The sequence below is a fragment of the Hyperolius riggenbachi genome, chromosome 11 (assembly GCF_040937935.1).
Source record: "Hyperolius riggenbachi isolate aHypRig1 chromosome 11, aHypRig1.pri, whole genome shotgun sequence".
Classification (NCBI taxonomy): Eukaryota; Metazoa; Chordata; class Amphibia; order Anura; family Hyperoliidae; genus Hyperolius; species Hyperolius riggenbachi.
This window is the reverse complement of record NC_090656.1, coordinates 201642181-201664710: the sequence shown is the minus strand read 5'-3', so window position 1 is coordinate 201664710 and position 22530 is coordinate 201642181. Positions and strand designations below refer to the sequence as shown.

General features: G+C 46.8%; 1 long non-coding RNA gene across 9 annotated transcripts in view; it reads left to right on the top strand.

The window, feature by feature from the left end:
• LOC137538533 (uncharacterized) overlaps nt 1-22530 on the top strand; it is an 834068-nt gene that overhangs the window by 183691 nt on the left and 627847 nt on the right. The window contains exon 4 of one of the 9 annotated variants that reach the window (XR_011024827.1): nt 14155-14627. The exons of the other annotated variants lie outside the window; for them this stretch is intronic. This is a non-coding gene — a long non-coding RNA (uncharacterized lncRNA). Of the gene's footprint in view, nt 1-14154; nt 14628-22530 lie in introns of those variants that run through there. 9 annotated transcript variants of the gene reach the window in all.

Below are 22530 nucleotides of genomic sequence, written 5' to 3'. Positions count from 1 at the left end.
TCACAAACCTGGGTCACCTCCAAGGTAACCACTGTAAATGCAGGTGAGGAGTCAAAGTGGCGCCTGGTGCTACTTTGTACATATTCTGTTTTATACCCCTGTTCATTGCCTGATGAAGCGGGTTATACCTGCGAAACACGTTGCAACTAATATTTGGGGAGTATATCGATAAATTTGTGTCACTTTAAATTGACAGACTTGTGTCTGCTTATAGAAGGTAAGTCCACCACTGCCCTGTAAGCAATTTTTAAACTTTTTAGTCATTTATATTCTATTGGCGCCTCTGTTTTCTCTATACAAATTATTTCTCCAGAGATGACACCGGGGCCCATATGCAATCCACTTATTCACCTTTTTTTGCTGATGTAAACAAATGTGTTACCTGGTTAAAGCACAGCATGTTACATGTACTTCCAGAAATCTTTTTAGGCATAGGCATTACAGACCACTGCCTAACCCTGGAGTCCTGGGGGGCGCCATGCCCATGATTAAGCCCCACCCCATGATCTAAACCCTGCCACTCAAACTAAGCCTATGCCTCCCAAATGAAGTCATGCCTCCCAAATGAAGTCATGTACCTCCTTCTGTCCCCTTGTGCCTCTGTCTGTATCCTTGTGCCACCTTCAGTCCCCCTGTGTGCCTTTTTCAGTCCCCCTGTGCCACCTCTGCCCCCTGTGCTTCCAGAGATGGATTAAAGGGAAATAGTGCCCTAGGCAAGCAATGACTTTGGGCCCACACTTGATGGACACCTAGCTTTTTTGGCAAGATTTGTTGAGGGCTTGCATAAACCGGGCCCCTAGACTCTCTCCATGCCCTAGGCACCTGCCTCAGTTGCCTTGTGAATGATCCAGGTTTGTGTGTGTCCCTCTGTCTTTCCCTCTGTCCCACTGTGCCTCCTTCTGTCCCCCTTTGTGCCTCCCTCTGTCTCCTTGTCCTACTATCTGTTCTCGTCCCCCTCCTGTGCTCTCCAGGTCCAGTCAGGGTCGGCCCGCTCATGAGGCGGGGTGAAACTTTTGCCTCAGGCGGCAAAGTTCTAGGGGCGGCATCCGCCCGTCCGTGGGTGCCGGGGGGGGGGGGGGGGTTCGGCCGCCGAGCTGGAGAGGTAGCTGGCAGGACGGGGGTATTGGGCCTAGCGGTGGGGAGGGGGGTCGGACCCCCCTCCCTCGCCTGGGTCCCCCGATCTGCGCTCCCCCCCCAGCTTTAAATGTAGAGTAAGCAGCCGACAGACATTAAGAGGCGGGGGATCACTCACCTCCTCCTCGTTCCAGCGTGCGCTCCACTGACGTCACTTCCTGCAACGCCGCCCACTGTATTGTACGTGGCCTCAGGCAGCAAAAAGTCTAGGGCCGGCCCTGGGTCCAGTGTGTAAATGCAGAGTATAGCTCAGCAGAAGCTGTGCTCTCACCTCCCTGTTGGAGTCCAGTGTTGAGCCTGTGTGACCATCCTGTCTGTCTTCTGCTCCCTCTAGTGCTGGCACCTCACTTTCCTCATGTCGTGTGTAATCACACTACATACAGTAGGTGATGCTGGGCACTAGGACGAGTGGACAGGTGGAAGCACAACACTGGATACCAGCGAAGAGGTGGGAGCACAGCTTCTGCTACACTATACTCTGCATTTATACACTAAGCTGGGGTAATGCAGGAAGGGGGTGTACAAGGAAATGCAACAGAAATAATGGGTTGTTTGTATCTCAGGGACTCCATGTAGTATCCAATTATGCATCCAATCTATACATGGTTTATATCCATTGGTGTGTGTGGTGTTTTTTGTTTTTTTTTTGGGGGGGGGGGAGAGGGGGTTGGGGACAGGACTTCTTGCCTGAAGTGACAAAAAGGGTAGAAACACCCCTGGCCCTTACAGATTAATTGGATCCCTGGTATTACTTGTGCTATCTATTGTGTGGAATCTATTGGGAAGTGCTTGTACCTTTTCCTTGCTACAGCTTGCTGTACATTACTGCATCGGAACCTGCCACACTACACCCAATGTGAAAGCCCCATAGGAATATCATTGTATCGCTTTGCAATGCACTGATATTGTCCATTGTGACTCAACAAACTTGGTGTGAAAGGAGCTCAAGGGTTTGGGCCTGGATAGGTTAGTCAAGGTAAATCCATGCCAGTATGTCACCCCAAGATCATATAGCACAAAGGCATCAATGGTGAGAATGAGCCCACCGGAAATATAAGAAGCAGGTAGATGCTCTTTAGAACTAAACAAAATCAATTCTGACGCTTAATTAACAATCTTAAAACGGATATAAAAATACTCTGCAGAAGTCTGAGAATAAACACATCAGCTCCCTGGCAGCACCGCGCTTCTTGTTGATGACATTAATGACAGCATAAATTAAGGCAGCGCAATATAAATTTCATTTTAATTGTCTCCTGCACACGCCACTGGGAAGGAACTGATTGGACACAGTTCACAGGCGCCATGTTAATCTGTTGTGTGTGGTTTTTTTCTCCCGTCTTTTTTTTTCCCAGGAAGGGCTGCTTTACCTAAACCACCTTTTCCAGCAGATTTTACGGAATAAAAAAAATAAAAATAAAATAAAAATCCGTTGTTTAATCGACAGAAGCGGAAAATTGCCACCCCGCTCTGATCTTTTTGCATAGAAGCAGAATGATTTGCTGGGAAAGGTGAGTGAGGAATGAAACATGGCGTTCTGTAATTTCTAGGCCATCTGTGCGAGATGCTTGCCGGTCTTCCTCTTAAACCTCGGTGTCAAACTCAAATACAACGTGGGCCGAAATTAAAAACTGGGACCAAGATGATGGGTCATCTTCCTCCTTTATAACGTTCCCTGGTGTCCAATGGCTCCCTCCAACTCGTATACAGTTAACCGGTGTCTAGTGGCTCTCCTCCCTCCCCTATACAGTTCCCTGGTGTCTAGTAGTCCTCCCTCCTCTATACAGTTCCCTGGTGTCTAGTGCTTTCCCCCCTCTCTTCCCCATATGGCTTCCCTGGTGATTTAGGGCTTCATCTCCAGTATAGCTTCCCTGGTGGTCTACAGTGGGCCAAACATAATACAAAGTGGGGAAACCACTTGGGGGCCAAATTTAATGGCTGTGAGGGCCAGATTTGACCAACGTACACAGGGGTCTCTGCGGGCTTCAGGCAATACGTATATCGTGGGGAGTTCCTATGGTAGGAAGCGCCACCAATCCTTTAAAAATCCAGTCAATCCATACAAATCCTCTAAGGAACTCAACCCTCAGCATATTTTTATCCAACGATTTCCATTTATTGGAGTGTTACAAAAGTATACACAGCATATCACAACCAGCACAACGTTTCGGGCGAGGTGCCCTTTCTCAAGTGCTCGAAGTCCATCACAGGAATAGAACATTTATAGAACAATTACTCCTAGCCACACCTTACATAAGGGGGAGGGATCCAATATCTATTGCAACATTTAACCCTACGAACAGCTTAAGGGGGTGGGATCCAATATCTATTGCAACATTTAACCCTACGAACAGCTAACACTAAAGGAAACACCTGAGGCTAAAGTCCTCATTTAAGCCTCCTGGCGACTGTGTCCCCAGCCTATCCATCCACCTGGGGACACAGTCGCCAGGAGGCTTAAATGAGGACTTTAGCCTCAGGGGTTTCCTTTAGCGCCGGTTCACATTACAAACGCGAATGGCCACGCATGCGGAACGCAACGCGTACGAACGCACGCCATCCGCATTTGTATGCGTTGCGTGGTTGATCCCATCACTGAAAAGTGAATGGGACAGCCGCGCGTTTTTGCTAAATCTGCGTGCAGCATGCGTTCCCGGACCGCACAGGTCCGGAACGCATGCAGTGTGAACATCAGACAGTGCATTCTATGCACTGTCCGATGTTGTGCGTGTCGGCCTCCTGCACGCGTTTCCAAAACGCGGCTGGAAACGCGTGCAGTCTGAACGGGCCCTAAGTGTTAGCTGTTCGTAGGGTTAAATGTTGCAATAGATATTGGATCCCACCCCCTTATGTAAGGTGTGGCTAGGAGTAATTGTTCTATAAATGTTCTATTCCTGTGATGGACTTCGAGCACTTGAGAAAGGGCACCTCGCCCGAAACGTTGTGCTGGTTGTGATATGCTGTGTATACTTTTGTAACACTCCAATAAATGGAAATCGTTGGATAAGAATCCGCTGAGGGTTGAGTTCCTTAGGGGATTTGTATGGATTGGCCAGATTTGACCCTCAGACCAGAGTATGACATGTATGCTCTTAAAGGACAACTGAACTGAGAGGGATACTGAGGCTGCCATATTTCTTTCCTTCTAAGCAATACCAGTTGCCTGGCAGTCTTGCTGATCCTCTGCCTCTAATACCTTTAGCTATAGACCCTAAACAAGCATGCCGTAGATCAGGTGTTTCTGACATTATTGTAATAATTGCTGTTATTAGCTGCATACTTGTTTCTGGTGTGATTCAGACACTACTGTAGCCAAACAGATCAGCAGGGCTGCCAGGCAACTGGTATTGTTTAAAAGGAAATAAATATGGCAGCCTCCTTACCCCTCTCACTTCAGTTGTCCTTTAAGTGTTTTAACGCAGTGGCGTTACAGGAGAACCGACACTGGCGATGGGGGTTGCAGGGGAAGCAGGTATGCGGAACCTTCTAATGGTCGGCAATCAGTGGATGTTAACCATTAAGCCGCTGCCATAATGAATCTCATGAAATGTTAAAGGATATGGGGAGGTGCTTGGCGAGCGGCGTCGATTTCAAGGTTTTTTGACCAGGCCCATTTGAGGCGATCCTCTGGAGACGGAGGATGATTGCTGAACTTTAGCAAGACTATTGCCTCATCTCTCTATAGTCAGCCAAGCACAAAATTTCATTTTTTCATCTCTACTTAAAGAGCATTCGGAATAGACTGCAGTGCTGTCGCCGGGGCCACTACGCGTCTGCTGGTTCAAAGCAAAGAGCTGAGCCAGCTGTAAGAGGACATTATTTTACCCCAAGCACGATTGCTTTTTGTGCGCTGCAAACACACTGCAAATGGCTGTAGAGTGGAGATGTAATGGTGAGGATTGCGGCTTTGCAGCACTGGAATCCTGGGGATAAAGAAAACCTGTACTGAGAAAAACCTCCCCTAGGATCCTCCGGATCCTATTGAGGCTTCCCCCGTCCTCCTCGGTCCCACGGCGGCGGAGATAAAGTTCCCCGAACAGTGGGGATGTAAATATTTACCTTACCGCCTACAGCACAGGCGCAGTATCAGCTCTACGCACGGAGATAAGCGGAAATAGCCGATCGCTGTCAGGCCGCCTGCGCAGTAGAGCGGACCCGACGGACATCGGCTGTTTTCGCCTATATCCGTGCGGAAAGCCGCACCAGCGCCTCCGCTGGAGCCAGGGAAGGTAAATAAATCAGGGCTTGTCAGCCTTGTCGAGGGAGGATTCCGGGACTCTTCGGGGGAGCCAGCGCTGGACTGCCTGTAGCTACAGGGGAGGGAGAAGCCTCATTGGGACCCTGAGTCTTCCCCCTCCCGAGGTGAGTACCCCCCAGGGAAACTTTTTTTGTTACAGGGTCTCTTTAAAGTAAACCTGCATTGACGGTCAAGTGAAAAATCAGATACTTACCTAAGGAGAATGAATCCGATTCCCACGCTTTCCTCCGCCGTAGCCGGGACCCTCTGAAACATTGGGGCTGCGCTCCTCTTCTGGCATGAGTGTGGTTGTGTTGCAGCTGCACGAGAGGCACAGAGCACAAACAGCTCCGTCTTACTGCACAGGCGTGGCCGTGCTTACACAGGCGCAGTAGGGCTGCGCTAAGAGAAGCATGGCCCCAATCAGATCCGAAAAGTCCTTGTCAGAAACGTTTCGGAGGTCCATGAGTTGCAACAGGACCAGAGTACGCTGTGAAAAGCCTCTACAGTATCCAGAACCTTCCCTCTTCTTAGGTATGTATTTTTTAACTTTGAAGTAAACCAGAGACTAAGCAAGCAGGCCCCCCAACCATCCCGTTTTTGTCGGGACTGTCCTGATTTGGGGGGGCCCTCCTGCTATCCCGCGCTGCCCCCCCCTTGTGTCCCGGCTGCTCGGGAGAGAGGGGAAAAAATTATCAAGGCGCCAGCCACGCCGATGTGGGATGGGTGGCCACGATTATATTGCTCTCTCCCTTCCTCCTAATGTGCCCCCAGTGTCCCCCCCGCCTGCAGAGTAAAATGCGCAGCGGAGCGGGCTGTCATTCATTCTCTTATGTTTGTGAACTCAGGACAGTATCTTCTCTCAGCAGCGGTCGATTGCTAGAACCCTGATTGGCGCTGATAGAACTTTTTCAAAATAATACCAGTTGCCTGACTCTCCTGTGTCTCTAATACTTTTAGCCACAGCCCCTGAACAAGCATGCAGATCAGGTGCTCTGACTGAAGTCACACTGGATTAGCTGCATGCTTATTTCAGGTGTGTGATTCAGACACTACTGCAGCCAAAGAGATCAGCAGGATGCCAGGCAACTGGTATTGTTTAAAAGGAATCATCCACATCCCTCTCAGTTACGGTTCCCTTTAAAGCAGCATGGGCAGGGGAAAAACACACATATATAAGTAGATAAATACTTTTTCTACTTACATTATATATGTATTGTACTGTCCACATTTTGATTTCAGTGAATTTGATATAGTAAATAAAGAAAAATCTGTTCCTGGCATTTTCCATTTAGACTTCTTCTGACTGAAGCCAATCCTACTAGTTTTTTCCTCTTAGAAACTACACTGTCATATCTAGCTTGCTTTGTAAACTTGTGTGTACAGCATAGATCATAATTCAGCAGCTTCACACTGAACTGCCCTCAGCCAATCAGTGAGGAGCAGGAATGTGGGAGAGGTTATGACAAGCTCGTGGGTAATGTACCATATAGAGCCAGGCTGACAGAGATAAGATTTATTACAGCATGAACATTTCTGATTAGACTGTAGTGCTTGCATTCCAGGGTCAGGTTGCAGGGAGCATAATAAACACAGAGCAGTGGGTAAGTGGAATTTGATTTTGTGGCTGACTTTCCCGCTTTAAGGATAAAACAAGGCAGTCACCCTAAACACCCAAAGTGTCAAAGAGTCAGTTTACCAAGGGAGAGGTTATACTGGTGCCAACACCAAATGCTGGGTGGCACTAAGAGCACCAGATGCCAGGAGCACATGGGCACAACAGTAGCAAGACGTCAGTGAATGTTGATGATCACAGCAAAGACTTGTGAAGCAGAGGGGTAACAGAGCGTCGGGGAGGGGCAGGCACACAGCAGTGTTAATACGGCCCTGTCGCACAGCATTTCTAGTTTGCACATAACAGATTTACTTTAAAATGAACTGAATGAGCTCTCCGTACAGCTGCAATGTTTCCTGGCTGTTTACAGATTGATTGTATTTGTAGCCTGGAGCTGCTCTCTGAGAGAGAAACCAGCGATAAAGTACCTTTAATATGAAAAATCAAGACACTAATTTCCTTCTAAGGAGGCAAACAGAAAAAGGTTGCATTGCTGGACTGCTGGCGGTCGCGGCACAACAGACAGGCTATTACGATCGCAGTCACGCGGGCGCTGTCACAAATTGAAAACATAAAAATAGCGTGAAATTTAGAGCCACCTTGTTCCTGCCATTTAATTACTTTGCCGCCAAAGGGCCCCGTCAAGGACATCTCCATACAGCGCTACCCTGGCTTGGCGGGAGTTAACCGACAGCGACCCCGCAGGGCATCTACCCCCATATTATTACATTCTCTGCTCCTGAAGGCCTAGCGGCGCTAGTAATTGAAACGCGCTGCCGGCGAGCAACCTGGAATGAATTAGCCGGATGTAAACATCAATTAAAACTTGGAAGTGTGAAGAGCATTTTATTATTTCTCTGTGTTTTTCTTTTCCCCCCTCCGAGCGGCCTACCTGCCCCCCCTCCGCCGTCGCTTTGCTATCAACAAAGCTGCAGTTATTGAAAAAAAAAAAAGCCCAAACAGGCTAAATTAGAAGTTAATGAGACTTATCGTATAGATTGCGTGAAAGCAATTTCCTGCACGACTTCAGGAGTGAGACGGAGGCGCTAGTAACTGGCCAGCTATAAACAGAAATCCGTCTGAGCCCTGGACAAAGGAGAGCAGTGCCTTTTATAATAGAGCGCAAGCTTCCTGCACAGCATGGGGGGGGGGGGGGGGACCCGGAGTTTACTGCTACAGGATAACTGGAGGAATAATAATGGCTGGTGTATGGATGTGCATTTTTCACCGATTGTTCCTGATTTCCAAAGACAGACCTGTGCTCAGGGATTTGACCCTGCAAATGTTCAGTAAAACATACAAATGTACAGAAATATGGGCAGTATAGCGAGTAAGCCGTATCTTGTCGACCAGGGAACTTGATGTGGATTTTGTATGTGCTTCCCATGTTTGCATGGTTTTCCTCCATCACCAGTGGGGATCAAAATGTAATATACAAATTGAGGTCCAATAAGAACCAGAATTCCAGATGTTGGCTTCTCGCTCTTCAGTGATTTGTCTCCTTCCCTCCACTTCCCTCAGCCAAACCAGACCCCTCCTCCCAACGGTTCACCTTGCGTAGGACAGCAGATAGCCCAGAAACTCAACTGTGTACTGAGCAGAGATTATCTGTCACCAGAAGTGGTCATGAATGAGCTGTTCAGGTGACAGCCACCCCACACACGTGTAGGCAGTTGTAGCAGCAGTTTCAGTAAGTGGGGTTTGTTTAGAAAAACTTAACAATAGGTAGATGGAGCACCTCAGTCTGACTCTTTCTGACACATACGGTACTTTTTGTGGTTACCATTGACCCGATGAAGCGGTAAATGCCCGTGAAACGTGGTGTCTGACTCTACTTTGTGCACTATTGGCTCCTGATATGTTTTTGCGCCCCATGGATTGCCTTGGCCCACCCCTCGCCAGATCTGTGTATGCACAATTACTGTTGCGCTTTCCAGACCTGTACTGTCTCCTACTGAAGATGATACACAAATACTGCTTTGTGCTCCAACCTGCAATGCAAAAGCTTCACATAGGGTAGTAACGTTCTACATATACAGTATATTAGTTAGTTCACTTCACTATCACGTTCAGGCCACACCGTGTGGAAATTCCCCCTCCGTGCTTAGTGATGTCACTCAGTGCTCAATCAGTGCCAATCCCACGTCAATAAATGCCAAACCGCTCACCAGATGTTGCCCACCTCCGATTGCAGGTGGAAACTTCGCTTAGGCTCACTGCCAGTCAATGCCTCAACACTTGTCACTGAATTCTTCTTTTAATCCAATAAAAGCATCACCCAAAAAACAAAACAAAAATATACATAGCGTAATACTGTCACCATTAATCTCTGGGCGCTTCAACAATTGCACTTACGCATCTCTGAGTTGTATCAGCATATAACATAATCCATAGTCCACCCCGCACTTAGTGAATGGGCATTGGCAGAGGATTATGTTATATGCTGATACAACTCCGGGACGCGTAAGTGCAATTGTTGAAGCGCCCAGAGATTAATGGTGACAGTATTACGCTATGTATATTTTTGTTTTGTTTTTTGGGTGATGCTTTTATTGGATTAAAAGAAGAATTCAGTGACAAGTGTTGAGGCATTGACTGGCAGTGAGCCTAAGCGAAGTTTCCACCTGCAATCGGAGGTGGGCAACATCTGGTGAGCGGTTTGGCATTTATTGACGTGGGATTGGCACTGATTGAGCACTGAGTGACATCACTAAGCATGGAGGGGGAATTTCCACACGGTGTGGCCTGAACGTGATAGTGAAGTGAACTAACTAATATATATGTGGAACGTTACTACCCTATGTGAAGCTTTTGCATTGCAGGTTGGAGCACAAAGCAGTATTTGTGTATCATCTTCAGTAGGAGACAGTACAGGTCTGGAGAGCACAGCAGTAATTTTGCACAATATTTTCCTGAACTGGACTTCCTGTAGCGATCCCAGGCACTGGTGAACTAAATATAAGACACCTATTTGAACTGTGGCGCAGTGTTTATCAATTGAGATCTGTGTATGACAAGCTCAGCTCACAGCCTGGAGCTCTGACAGTCTGTGCTGCATGTGGTGGTTGGTGATTTTAATGTTTAAATAAAGATATTTAAAAAAAAAATTGTATTAAGCCACTACTATCGTGTAGTCTAGTGACTAGTCACTAATTCATGGCACAGTCCACTTACTCTAGCCAAGGCTCCCTACAACTCCATATGCCCTCTATGGAGCGACAGCAGCCATGGCGACTGAACCATCAGCTTTTATGTTTCTCCATAATGAGGCTGTGTAGAGAGGAATCAGACATTGTTCTCTACTCTGTACTAATTACTACTTGTGGTTAAACATTGATTTCAGCGTTGCCTGTAATGGGCTTTAATGGACGGGCTTTCACCATCACGCCAGCGTCCGCTGCGCTCCGGCCTCCGCGGCCTTCTATAGATCACTTCTGCCCCTAAATATATTTCAATCGACAGGCTGGCGGTCAGGAGGAAAACTGCTTCTTGCGGTACAGGAAAAAGATTGCATTGCAATTTAATTTCTCCCAAGTAAACGCCATCAGCTGGTATGGTAACTAGTGCCGCTTATAACAGGCCAGGCGGCAGCAGAGGACTGGTCTCCTGAAAAGCGATCACCGTATGGGAGCTGCGTACACACACTCTTGTTCTGTGATAAGTAAATAGCAACAAATCTCTCATGTAAAGAGTTTGATATTTATCTACAGCTTGTCAATATGGCTCAAATCAAATTAGCTAATGAAGAACTCCTATTAGAGCGATCGCTAGCATTTTTAAAAATCAGTTAAAAATGTTAGTTTTGCATCGCATCTGTGTTCTTTTTTTTTTTTTTTTTACTGATTCTCGTTGGAAAGATCTTTCCCTACTTTCTGCCCCTGATATCTCTATGGATCGCCATGGTTTTAAAGGGGAACTCTAGTAAAGACAAAAAAAAGTAGTGAATATAATGTCTTCTTTTAAAGGCTGGTGCACACCAAGGGCTTAATTTACTAATGTGTGATAACTGCTATCAAAGCAAGTTATTACGTGATAACCAGGGCTGTGGAGTCGGAGTCGAGGAGTCGGAGTCGGGGCAATTTTGGGCACCCGGAGTCGGAGTTGGGATTTCATAAACTGAGGAGTCGGAATCAGGAGTCGGATGATTTTTGTACAAAATCCACAGCCCTGTTAAATATTAGACTAAGGAGTCGGAGTCTGGGCCATTTTGGTTACCCGGAGTCGGAGTCGTGATTTCATAAACTGAGGAGTCGGAGTTGGAGTCAGAAGATTTTTGTACCAACTCCACAGCCCTGGTGATAACTGCTATAACAGCAGTTATCATGCGCTCTGGCGCTCGCAAAAGTTTACACGCAAACAGCATTAGTTCACGTGATAAACGAAGGTTATTGCGCAATCACGTGTGCTTTTCACATTAAACGCGCATGTGATCACGCGCAAACGTTCATTTATCGGGCTTGATTCACTAGACCGTGATAAGACAAATATCACACCTTATCAAAGTTATCACATGTTTCGTGAGTCAAGCCCGATAAACGAATGTTTGCGCGTGAAAAGCGCACGTGATCGCGCAATAACCTTTGTTTATCACATGAACTAATGCTGTTCGCGTGTAAACTTTTGCGAGCGGCAGAGCGCGTGATAACTGCTGTGATAGCAGTTATCACACTTTAGTGAATAAGGCCCCAAGAGCGGTTCTGAACGTTTTTAAAAACGCTTGTGCTTTGAAAAGCGCTTGGCTAATGTATTTCAATGGGATGGTGCACACCAGATTCATTTTTTCCACAAAAGCAAACTCGGGTCCTGCAGCATTTTTGCGGATTTCTGAAGCGATTCTGCCTCAATGTGTATAGGAAAGTGGAAAATCGCTTTGAAAAGCGCTAGATCAGAGCGGTTTTCCAGGCGTTTTTGCTACAGAAGCTGTTCAGTTACAGCTTTACTGTAACAAAAAATAAAATGTGCTACACCAAAACGCTCCAAAAAAAAACACTAGGCATGTGAAGAAAATTGCTCTACACATGCCTAGATTCGCTCTGAAAAAACGCTTAAAAAACGCTAGTGTTTGTGGATACGCTAGCGGTTTTGGTGTGCACTGGGCCTTATTTAGTTAGTGTTTGCCCATTGTAAATTTTTTCCTCATCCCGACTTACCGTATACTCCGAAAATTAATCACAGATGGCGACATCTTTAGTTTTGCCAGGTGCAGCTCTGCGTAATGTTCGTTTACTGAGAATTCTATGCACAGAGGGAGATTCTGCTTGCTTGGCGGTTGTAAAATTGTTATTTTCCACAATGTTCACAGACTGTAAAGACCATGGCCCTGACATCACACTGTGGGAGGGGTTTCACCACAATATCAGCCATACAGATGTCCCCGATGATTTCTCTGGTAAAAGATTATATCGGCTACTTATGGGGATGAAGTTCAACCCTGGGTTAAAGTTTCTCTGTACTGCAAACCTAAATTTAACAGGAGGGTACACATGGACTAAATATAATGGGGCTCCATGGGGACCAGAAGGTTTCATGAAGGCAACCAGCATTAGGCTGTATTAGCAGTAGTGCATTGCAGTGTGATGTAATGACCACATTGTAATGCGGAACCTATGCATAGTTCACAGTGCTGTTGGTTTGGTTTAATGGCGTGCGGCATCCCAACGCACTGCATGCAGTGAGTTACCGCAAAATGTGCACATTAACAGTGAAGCACACTTTTCATTGAATGTATGCGACGCAAAGCACAGAAAAGGCTGCTCACTGAATGGGGATTATGGGAGGAACTGACCACTGAGATTTTCCATGGTTGAGTCACATTATTATGATCACCGCCCAGTTCTGACATCAGGGATGCACAACCAGAGAATAAATGCATGTGTCACCCGCCGACTCTTTTACTACCGTGTTTCTGCCACGGTTTTCATTGTAAGGCCCAATAGTGGCGTGTTTGCGATTTGCGACAGGAGGAAAAACAAAAATGGGCAGGAAAAATGTTAAATTGCTGCATCGCAAAAAAATTGCATACAGTGAGAATGGTATGCGATTTTCCTGCACGCCTATACTTTGCAGAGGAGTTCAACCGCATGCAGTACCGATGCTTGCGATTGGGAAAATCACGGCACTAGAGGCTGCAACACTAGTGAGTTAACATTCTCTGCCCGGCCAAGCCAACACTCATTATTAGTAATAGACAACTCTGTCTCATGGGTACTCTTATGATAACATAAAAACAAACAGGTGAAAGTCCAAAAATTAGACTATCAGGCAAAAGTCCATTTATCTCCATAATTCCACTTAAAAGGTGAAACTAATATATGAAATAGACACATGTACATGCAAAGTCTCTTATGTGACGGAGGTCCGCTCTTTTCTGCAGAGCATCACTCTACTTCCTGAGGTAATCATGTTGCATGGAATGTAGAACAGGTGAGTCAGCGTTCGATGCCCACTGCTTTCATTGCTGTAGGGGAGAGCACTGAAGGGGGAGCCGGAGGTAAGGGAGTGGGAGTCAGGCCCCCCTCCCTGACTCTGTGTGCACCTGCTTCTTCCCACTGGAGCACCAAAAACTGGTTAACCTATACTGAGGGCACCTATAGCTGGCTACCTATACTGGGGGCACCTATAGTTGCCTACCTATAATAGGGGCACCTATAACTGACTACCTATACTAGAGTCGCCTATAACTGGCTACCTATACTGGAGCACTGGTGGCGGGCTACCTATACTGGGGCATCTATAACTGGCTACCTATACTGGGGGCACCTATAACTGACTTTCTATACTGGGAGCATCATTAACTAGCTATCTATTCTAGGAGTAACCCATAACTGGCACCTATCTGGCTATCTATATTGGGGGCGCCTAAAACTGGCTACCCTCGCTTCTGCTGCACACACCTCTTCTAAAAAGTTCCGCCCCAGATCTCCCCCTCAGGCATGCTGTTTGGTTGAGAGGATGCCTGAGTTCTGGATATCGGGGCTTTTACTGTGGTTGAATAGGGTCAGCGCTGTAATGTAGAACAAAGCAGTTACCGTGCATTTCTTTACAATGCACAAACATCTGCATTGCAGAGCAATGCAAGGGTGTAAGTGGGTCCTTAATTACAAAATGGCCTGTTCAGCCCTGAATTATATTTATAGCAATTTTGTAACAAAATAGAGTTTAATTTCAGGCAATTCTGAGCTGAGATGGAAGGAGAAGATTTGCTGTAATTTGAAATTCCTGTCATACTTTGTGAGCGGAGCCCTGAGTGTGTGACAATCAGCTGGTAATTTCTGCAGTCTTCAGCACATGGACTCGCCTTGGCAGAGACTCCCGGAATGTCTCTGGAATCCACAGACAGACTTCTACAAACCTGTTTCTGCATCCAGCAGAGGAAAAAGAAACTGGACTGGCATCCCGCAGAAATTCCCCCACCGGAATAGGGAAAATGGATGGAAAACTGGCAGCAGGCTTGGCCCTGCAAGCGCACAGATGCTGCTCTCACTCTACGCTCTTACTTCCATATTTCACCCACAGATGAAACATTTGGGAAATAAATTTCACAGCTGCACTAAGGAAACATATTGCCAGTAATTTGATTTACGGTGGAGTGGTAGCGCTAAACTACGTTACTCCGGGTAATCAGCAGCAACGCTGGGCCGGGGAAGGAAGGACATTAGAGCGACATCAGCAGCAGCCGCGTGACCGCTCTGGATCAGGCTCAGCTCACAGTGAAGGAATTTGGACATTGTTTTCTATATTATACCTGCCAAATACCTTTGCTATCCAGGAAAAGCCCTGAGTTTTTAGATATTTACCATTGGAATTCATTATAATTAATTATTCATATTTACATGTGCTTTTTTGAGTAAACTTGCAGTGGAAGGGATATGGAGGCTGCCATTTTACTTATTCTGTAAAATGGTTCTCCAGGATCAAAAGTAAGGGCTGTGTTCGAGTTGTTATAGCCACGTCTCCATATAAAATGACGATTTTAAAAATGAGTGGTTAGATGATCTAAGCTCCCTGTTAATCCACTGCAAGCTTTCTGTGTGCACCTCTGTTTTCTGTGATGTTACTTGCCTAGTCCAGTTCTCCCTTCATGCTGTGCAGTTGAATCAGTGTAGGGTCAGGGTGTGACAACATACTGTATAGAAGCCTATCACTGTGGGGTGATAATTTGTGCTGTATTTTGTCACAATGAGGAGTGGGGCAGTTTTTTAAAGAGAATCTGTACTCTAAAATTCTTGCAATAAAAAGCATACCATTCTATTCATTTTGTTCTCCTGGGCCCCTCTGTGCTGTTTCTGCCACTCCCTGCTGTAATCCTGGCTTGTAATTGCCAGTTTTAGGCAGTGTTTACAATCAAAAGACATGGCTGCTAACCAGTGTGATAGGCTGAGAGGAGCTCTGTCTGTGACTCACACAGAGCCTGCAGGGGGCGTGGAGAGGGTGTGTATAACTTCTATCCAATCACAAGCAGGCCAGCACATTCCTGCCTGAGTGCCTGAGCCCGACAAAGCCATCAGAGGAAAGAAGATTAGATTATATAACAGAGATAATACAGCCACTGTGCAACTAGGAAAGGCAGCAGTAAGACAGACCACATTAGAACAGGTATAGGAACTTATAGGATAAAAGAAATAAGGCTGAAAATTTTGTTACAGAGTCTCTTTAAGTGCTGTTTCTCATTTTTGCTATCGATGTTCAATCAATATTAAATCAATAAGCCTAGGTACAATGAAGAATAGTGTGAAAGATTAGTGTTCAGGGAAGTGTTCTTCCCTAATTTACTTACTTGCTAGTAGGCATGAGGTCACAAGTCCAGGTGGACTCGAATTCAGTATTCAAATGAAGTCTAATGACTTCACTTGTTACCACAGTCAACAGGACCGAAGACTTCTGAGTAAGTTAACCCCCAATTGCCTGTGGTCACAGGTGAAGTCATTAGACTTTATATGAATACTGAATTAGAGTCCTGCTGGACTTGTGAGCTCATGCCTACTTGCTAGGTTTGTCTGCTCTCTCCTGTCCAGGCTGTTTGATTGTGGTATTCAGAGCTGCTCCTGAGACCAGTCAAGCCCCACCCACATCTTCAACAGCAGCTTTGCGCACTTCACTCACCTTCTCAATCTACGATGGGGAGGTTTTTTTTACTAATGCCCTGTACACACCATAGGAGCTAAAGAGGCGCCCAGTTTGTGTATAAAATACTTTAAAAGCAATACAATTTGAAACCTCATAGATGACAAATCACTTTGGATAAAGAAGTTTAATAATAAAAATTAAGCACAGGCAACGCGTTTCGTGGGATCTAGCCAACTTCCTCAGGCCAAATAAAGTGCCTATAAACATCAGAGAGGCGCTCCATAAGTATATAGACATGTTTTTTTTCCCCCAGTACCCCATACTGTACACACCATGGAATTTCCCATTAGATTTCGGAGACCAGTGGCCGGCAGGACGCAGGCAGGTGAGTTGTTCTCTACATTGCTTCCTGCTGCGCTTTACTCTGCATTGGAGGGGGGAACACGGGGGGCTGCCCGGGAGAGGAAGGGAGGAAGAGGTCGGGCTGCTCTCCCCACAGCTGCAGCTCCCACTCCATCACTGCGCTCCCCCTCCCTCAGCGCCCAGGGCGGCCGCACGGCCCTAGAAACGGGCCTGCCGCTCGTGCTCCATCGGAAATAGCCAAGCCCGATTTGGTCCTCTCTACTGCGCAGACGCGAGTCGCCTGCACTGTAGAGCGGACCCGATTGGGCTTGGGCTATTTATGATGTAGCCCAATCTACTGCGCCTGCGCTGGATCGCGGTAGGTAAAGATTTATTTCACTGACATTCGGAGGCTCCAGTGCTGGATCGCCGAGGCTTAGGAGGACGGGGAAAGCCTCATTAGGATCCAGAGGCTTTTCCCTCCCGAGGTAAGTATCCCTCAGAGGGGTATTTAGTTGTTACAGAGTATTAGAGGCAGATGACCAGCAGGACAGCCAGGCAATGTGCATTATTTAAAAGGAAATAAACATGTCGGCCTCCACATCCCTCTCAATTGGGGTTCCCTTTAAGTACCAGTACAGGCAAAAGATCAGGATGACAGCCAGAGAACCGAAAATGCAAAAAAATAATAATTTGATAAAACTTGATATAGATTGCAGCCTCCATACCATATCCTTCTTCTTACATCAGGTGAGAGTCACTACACTCAAAAATAGTTCAGTTATAATAAGATAAAAGCAAACTCCACCCAGCACTCTATATTAGGTAGCCCCACCCAACTCTCACTTTTGGCTACAGTCCTAATTCCACCTGTTATCTCCATCACTGAAGTGCTAACAATTCTTGTCCCGACCTCCTCCCATATTATACATGATTTGGCTTGTGTCAGTTGCTGCTTCTCAGCACTCTAAATTACGGTCCAGCTCGCCATGAAAGGGTCAGGAAAATGCGATCCCTTATTTTATAAACTCATTTCTGCCGAGTGATATCCTGATCCGGCTCAGATAATAAATCACAGACTCATCCCCCAAGATTGCGCCGCAAATGTCAGAGCCAGACAGGAAATTGTAATTAAGGAAGGAAATTGCTACAAAGAAACACTTGATCTTAAATCGAGCTCAGCCGAGAACGGGAGAAGCATTTAATTACGCTTCAATTTCTCCCGACTGCTTAGCAGCGGCGGCAGACCGCCTCGTTTTAACTCTCCTCCTCAACAAGCGACTTCGCAAGACGCCTGAGATTAAATAAACGTCACGATTTATGAAAATGTTTCCACTTCACGGCGACGATGTAAAAACCACTGTAAACATTCAAAGATAACACTGTAGTGTAATCACTTTATCTCTCACTGTGATGCATTGTTTGTAGTGTGCATCCCGTGTGTAAGCAACATTCAGCAAGTTTGCTGACAGTGTCCTTAAATAATGTGCCGTCTCATAGAGAGGAGTGCGGTCTCATAGAGAGGAGTGCGGTCTCATAGTAAGGAGTGCGGTCTCATAGATAGGAGTGCAGTCTCACAGAGAGGAGTGCGGTTTTAGAGAGGAGTGCGGTCTCACCGAGAGGAGTGTGGTCTCATAGAGAGGAGTGCGGTCTCATAGGGAGGAGTGCGGTCTCATAGAGAGGAGTGTGGTCTCATAGAGAGGAGTGCGGTCTCATAGATAGGAGTGCAGTCTCATAGAGAGGAGTGCGGTCTCATAGAGAAGAGTGCGGTCTCATAGAGAGGAGTGCAGGCTCATAGAGAGTAGTGCAGTCTCATAGAGAGTAGTGCAGTCTCATACAGAGGAGTGCTGTCTCATAAGGAGGAGTGCGGTCTCATACAAAGGAGTTCAGTCTCATAGAGAGGAGTGCAGAGTTATAGGGCCTGATTCACAAAGCGGTGCAAAGTGTTTGCACGCCTGTGAAAAGCCCTTTATCACGCCTAAACTCAGTTTAGGCATGATAAAATGAAACTCGCGCGAAATTCCAGCGCGTGGTGCACGGTGCAGTGCGCGCGGTGCGCCCATTAAACCCTATGGGCGCTGCGCGCGGAGTTGCGCGATTGTGCACGCAGGACTTTGCGCGCGATAAAGAGCACAAAACGGTGCTAGCTCAGCAGTGCAAAGGTTATCACGCCTAAAGTCTTTAAGGCGTGATAACTGAGTTATCACCGCTTTGTGAATCAGGCCCATAGAGAGTTGTGCGGTCTCATACAGAGACTTGCGGTCTCATAGAGAGGAGTGCGGTCTCATAGAGAGGAGTGTGGTCTCATAGAGAGGAGTGCAGTCTCATAGAGAGGAGTGCGGTCTCATAGAGTTGTGCGGTCTCATACAAAGACTTGCGGTCTCATAGAGAGGAGTGCGGTCTCAAAGAGGAGTACGGTCTCATAGAGAGGAATATGGTCTCATAGAGAGGAGTGTGGTCTCATAGAGAGGAGTGTGGTCTCATAGAGAGGAGTGTGGTCTCATAGAGAGGAGTGCAGTCTCATAGGTAGGAGTGCGGTCTCATAGGTAGGAGTGCGATCTCATACAAAAGAGTGCAGACTCATAGAGAGTTGTGTGGTCTCATACAGAGACTTGCGGTCTCATAGTGAGGAGTGCGGTTTCATAGAGAGGAGTGTGGGCTCATAGAGAGGAGTCGGGGCTCATAGAGAGGAGTGCGGTCTCATAGAGAGGAGTGTGGGCTCATAGAGAGGAGTGTGGGCTCATAGAGAGGAGTGCGGTCTCATAGAGAGGAATGTGGGCTCATAGAGAGGAGTGTGGTCTCATAGAGAGGAGTGTGGGCTCATAGAGAGAAGTGTGGTCTCATAGAGAGGAGTGTGGGCTCATAGAGAGCAGTGCGGGCTCATAGAGAGCAGTGCGGTCTCATAGAGAGGAGTGCGGTCTCATAGGGAGGAGTGTGATCTCATACAAAGTAGTGTAGTGCAGTCTCATAGAGAGGAGTGCGGACTCATAGAGAGTTGTGCGGTCTCATACAGAGACTTGCTGTCTCATAGAGAGGAGTGCGGTCTCATTGAAAGCTGTGGTCTCATAGAGAGGAGTGTGGTCTCATAGACCGTTGTGTAGTCTCATACAGAGACTTGCGGTCTCATAAAGAGGAGTGTGGTCTCATGGAGAGGAGTGCGGTCTCATGGAGAGGAAGTGCGGTCTCATGGAGAGGAGTGCGGTCTCGTGCGGTCTCATAGAAAGAAATACGGTTTCATAGAGAGGAGTGCGGTCTCACAGAGAGAAGTGCGGACTCACAGAGAGGAGTGTGGTCTCATAGAGAGGAGTGCGGTCTCATACAAAGGAGTGCAGACTCAGAGAGGAGTGCGGTCTCATGGAGAGGAATACGGTCTCATAGAGAGGAATACGGTCTCATAGAGGGGAGTGCGGTCTCATAAAAAGGAGTGCAGTCTTATAGAGAGGAGTGAAGACTCATAGAGAGTTGTGCGGTCTCATACATAGACTTGCAGTCTCATAGATAGGAGTGTGGTCTCATACAAAGGAGTGCAGTCTCATAGAGAGGAGTGCGGTCTCATAGAGAGTTGTACGGTCTCATACAGAGACGTGCGGTCTCATACAGAGACTTGCAGTCTCATAGAGAGGAGTGCGGTCTCATAGAGAGTTGTGCGGTCTCATACAGAGACTTGCGGTCTCATAGAGAGAAGTGCGTTCTCATAGAGAGGAGTACGGGGTCATAGAGAGGAATGCAGTCTCATAGAGAGGAGTGTGGTCTCATAGGTAGGAGTGCGGTCTCATAGGGAGGAGGGCGGTCTCACAGAGAGGAGTGAAGTCTCATAGAGAGGAGTGCGTTTCAGAGAGGAGTGCGGTCACATAAAGAGATTTGTGGTCTCATAGATAGGCTTGCGGTCTCATAGAGAGGAGTGCGGTCTCTGAGAGGAGTGCGGTCTCATAGAGAGGAGTGTGGTCTCAGAGAGGAGTGCAGTCTCATAGAGAGGAGTGCAGTCTCATAGAGAGGAGTGCGGTCTCAGAGACCAGTGCGTCACATAAAGAGACTTGCGGTCTCATATAGAGACTTGCGGCCTCATTGAGAGGAGTGCAGTCTCATAGAGAGGAGTGTGGTCTCAGAGAGGAGTGCGGTCTCATAAAGAGCAGTGCGGTCTCATAGAAAGGAGTGCAGTCCCAGAGAGGAGTGCAGTCCCAGAGAGGAGTGCGGTCTCATAGATAGGAGTGCAGACTCATGGAGAGTTGTGCGGTCTCATAGACAGGAATGCGGTCTCATAGGGAGGAGTGCAGTCTCATAGAAAGGATTGTGGTCTCATAGAGAGCAGTGTGGTCTCATAGAGAGGGGTGTGGTCTCATAGAAAGGAGTGCAGTCTCATAGAGAGGAGTGTGGTCTCATAGAGAGGAGTGTGGTCTCATAGAGAGGAGTGTGGTCTCATAGAGAGGAGTGTGGTCTGATAGAGAGGAGTGTGGTCTCATAGAGAGGAGTGTGGTCTCATAGAGAGGAGTGCGGTCTCGGAGAGGAGTGCAGTCTCATAGAGAGGAGTGCGGTCTCACAAAGAGACTTGCGGTCTCATAGAGAGGAGTGCGGTCTCATAGAGAGGAATGCGGTCTCATAGAGAGACTTGCGGTCTCACAGAGAGGATTGCAGTCTCATAGAGAGGAGTGCGGTCTCATAGTGAGGGATGCTGTCTCATAGGGAGGAGTGCGGTCTCATAGTGTTACAATCTGCATCTGCTGGTAGATTCCTGTATGTACTACCTCTGCTTCACCAGCAGATGTCACCAGCCTCTATGAAGTTACAGCCTGAACTTTCCTCTGCCCACCAGCAGAGGGTGGACTCTCTGGAGATCTCTTCACAGACAGGAAGGAGGCCTGGACTGTCACATGGCCTTTCAGCATGGTATTTAGGCCACACCTGAACACTCAGAACTTGCTAGCTCTTTGTTCCTGATCCTAGCCATCCTGTCCGGAGTTCCCTGTTCCTGATTACCTTGTTCCTTGATTCCCTGCTGTATTGATCTCCCGTGTTTTGACCTTGTGCTTGTATACCGACTACTCTTTGCCTAGCGATTACTGTACTGTTTGATCTCCTGTGTATGACCTCTGCTTGCCGACTATCCGTGTGTCTCCTCCTCGATTGTAATCTGTATTTTGTATATATATTCCTAGGTTTATGTTGTATTACTATTCTGGATCCAGGGTCTGTGTGCACACAATTCTATACACTGGATCTACTCTGCATAGCTCGCTTATGCAGAGAGGTCCTTGTATAAACCCTGATTTCATACCTTGTATGCTTATTGTATATATCTGCCAGTATTCTTTGATGCAGTGTGTTGTATGTGTGTAGAATACATTGCCTGCAAGTTGATACTGATTGTTTCTGTGCATGAGGTGAATGCACAGTATTTCTTTATTTTCATTTAATAATAAATCCTTATTATTCATTTACTCCTGGTTTGGCAGTCTTTTCCTAAACAGTGACATCTCTGCCTGGTTGCGGGTTTGTGCGTTGGTTTCTGTTTGCTCCAGGTGCAGCGCACAAACTCCATGCAAATTATAACAGAAGAGCTAGCCAAACAATTTGTCACTAGGAAAAGGTCTGAGATCCTGTTTCTCCAGCCATGATTGACATGGATTTAAAGCACCTGTCTGAATATGCTATTCTAGCAAGAGACAAAAGGAAACTTTGCTATTATACGTTTGCAGACGATTCATTTGAGGATCTGCAGCAGCTGATTTCATGGGTTCAGTCTGTGAGTAATGAAAGAACCTTTCCTTATGATTTAAAAGACTTTTTGTCGGTTTTGCATGAATGTTGTTCTGAAGCCCAACAAAATTCAGTTGCTTATTCCACAATGCATGTTCCGGGTAATTTATCAGGCCCCATTAATTGTCCTGCTGCCCCTTTGAATCAAGCCAAATCCTGGCCAGTAATTAACCAGATTCAATCAATTAAGCCCACTCATAATCCTGCTACTTCCATTAATACTGGAATCTCTTTTGTTTCAGCTATGGAAGTTGATTGGACTATTCAGCACAATAACTTCTACTCCTTGCTAGCAGAGGAAGACCAATATGAGTGTTATAAGGAATTGTCAGCATATTCCCGTGAAGAGTTAATGCAAATTGTTATGCACGTTAAATCTTTT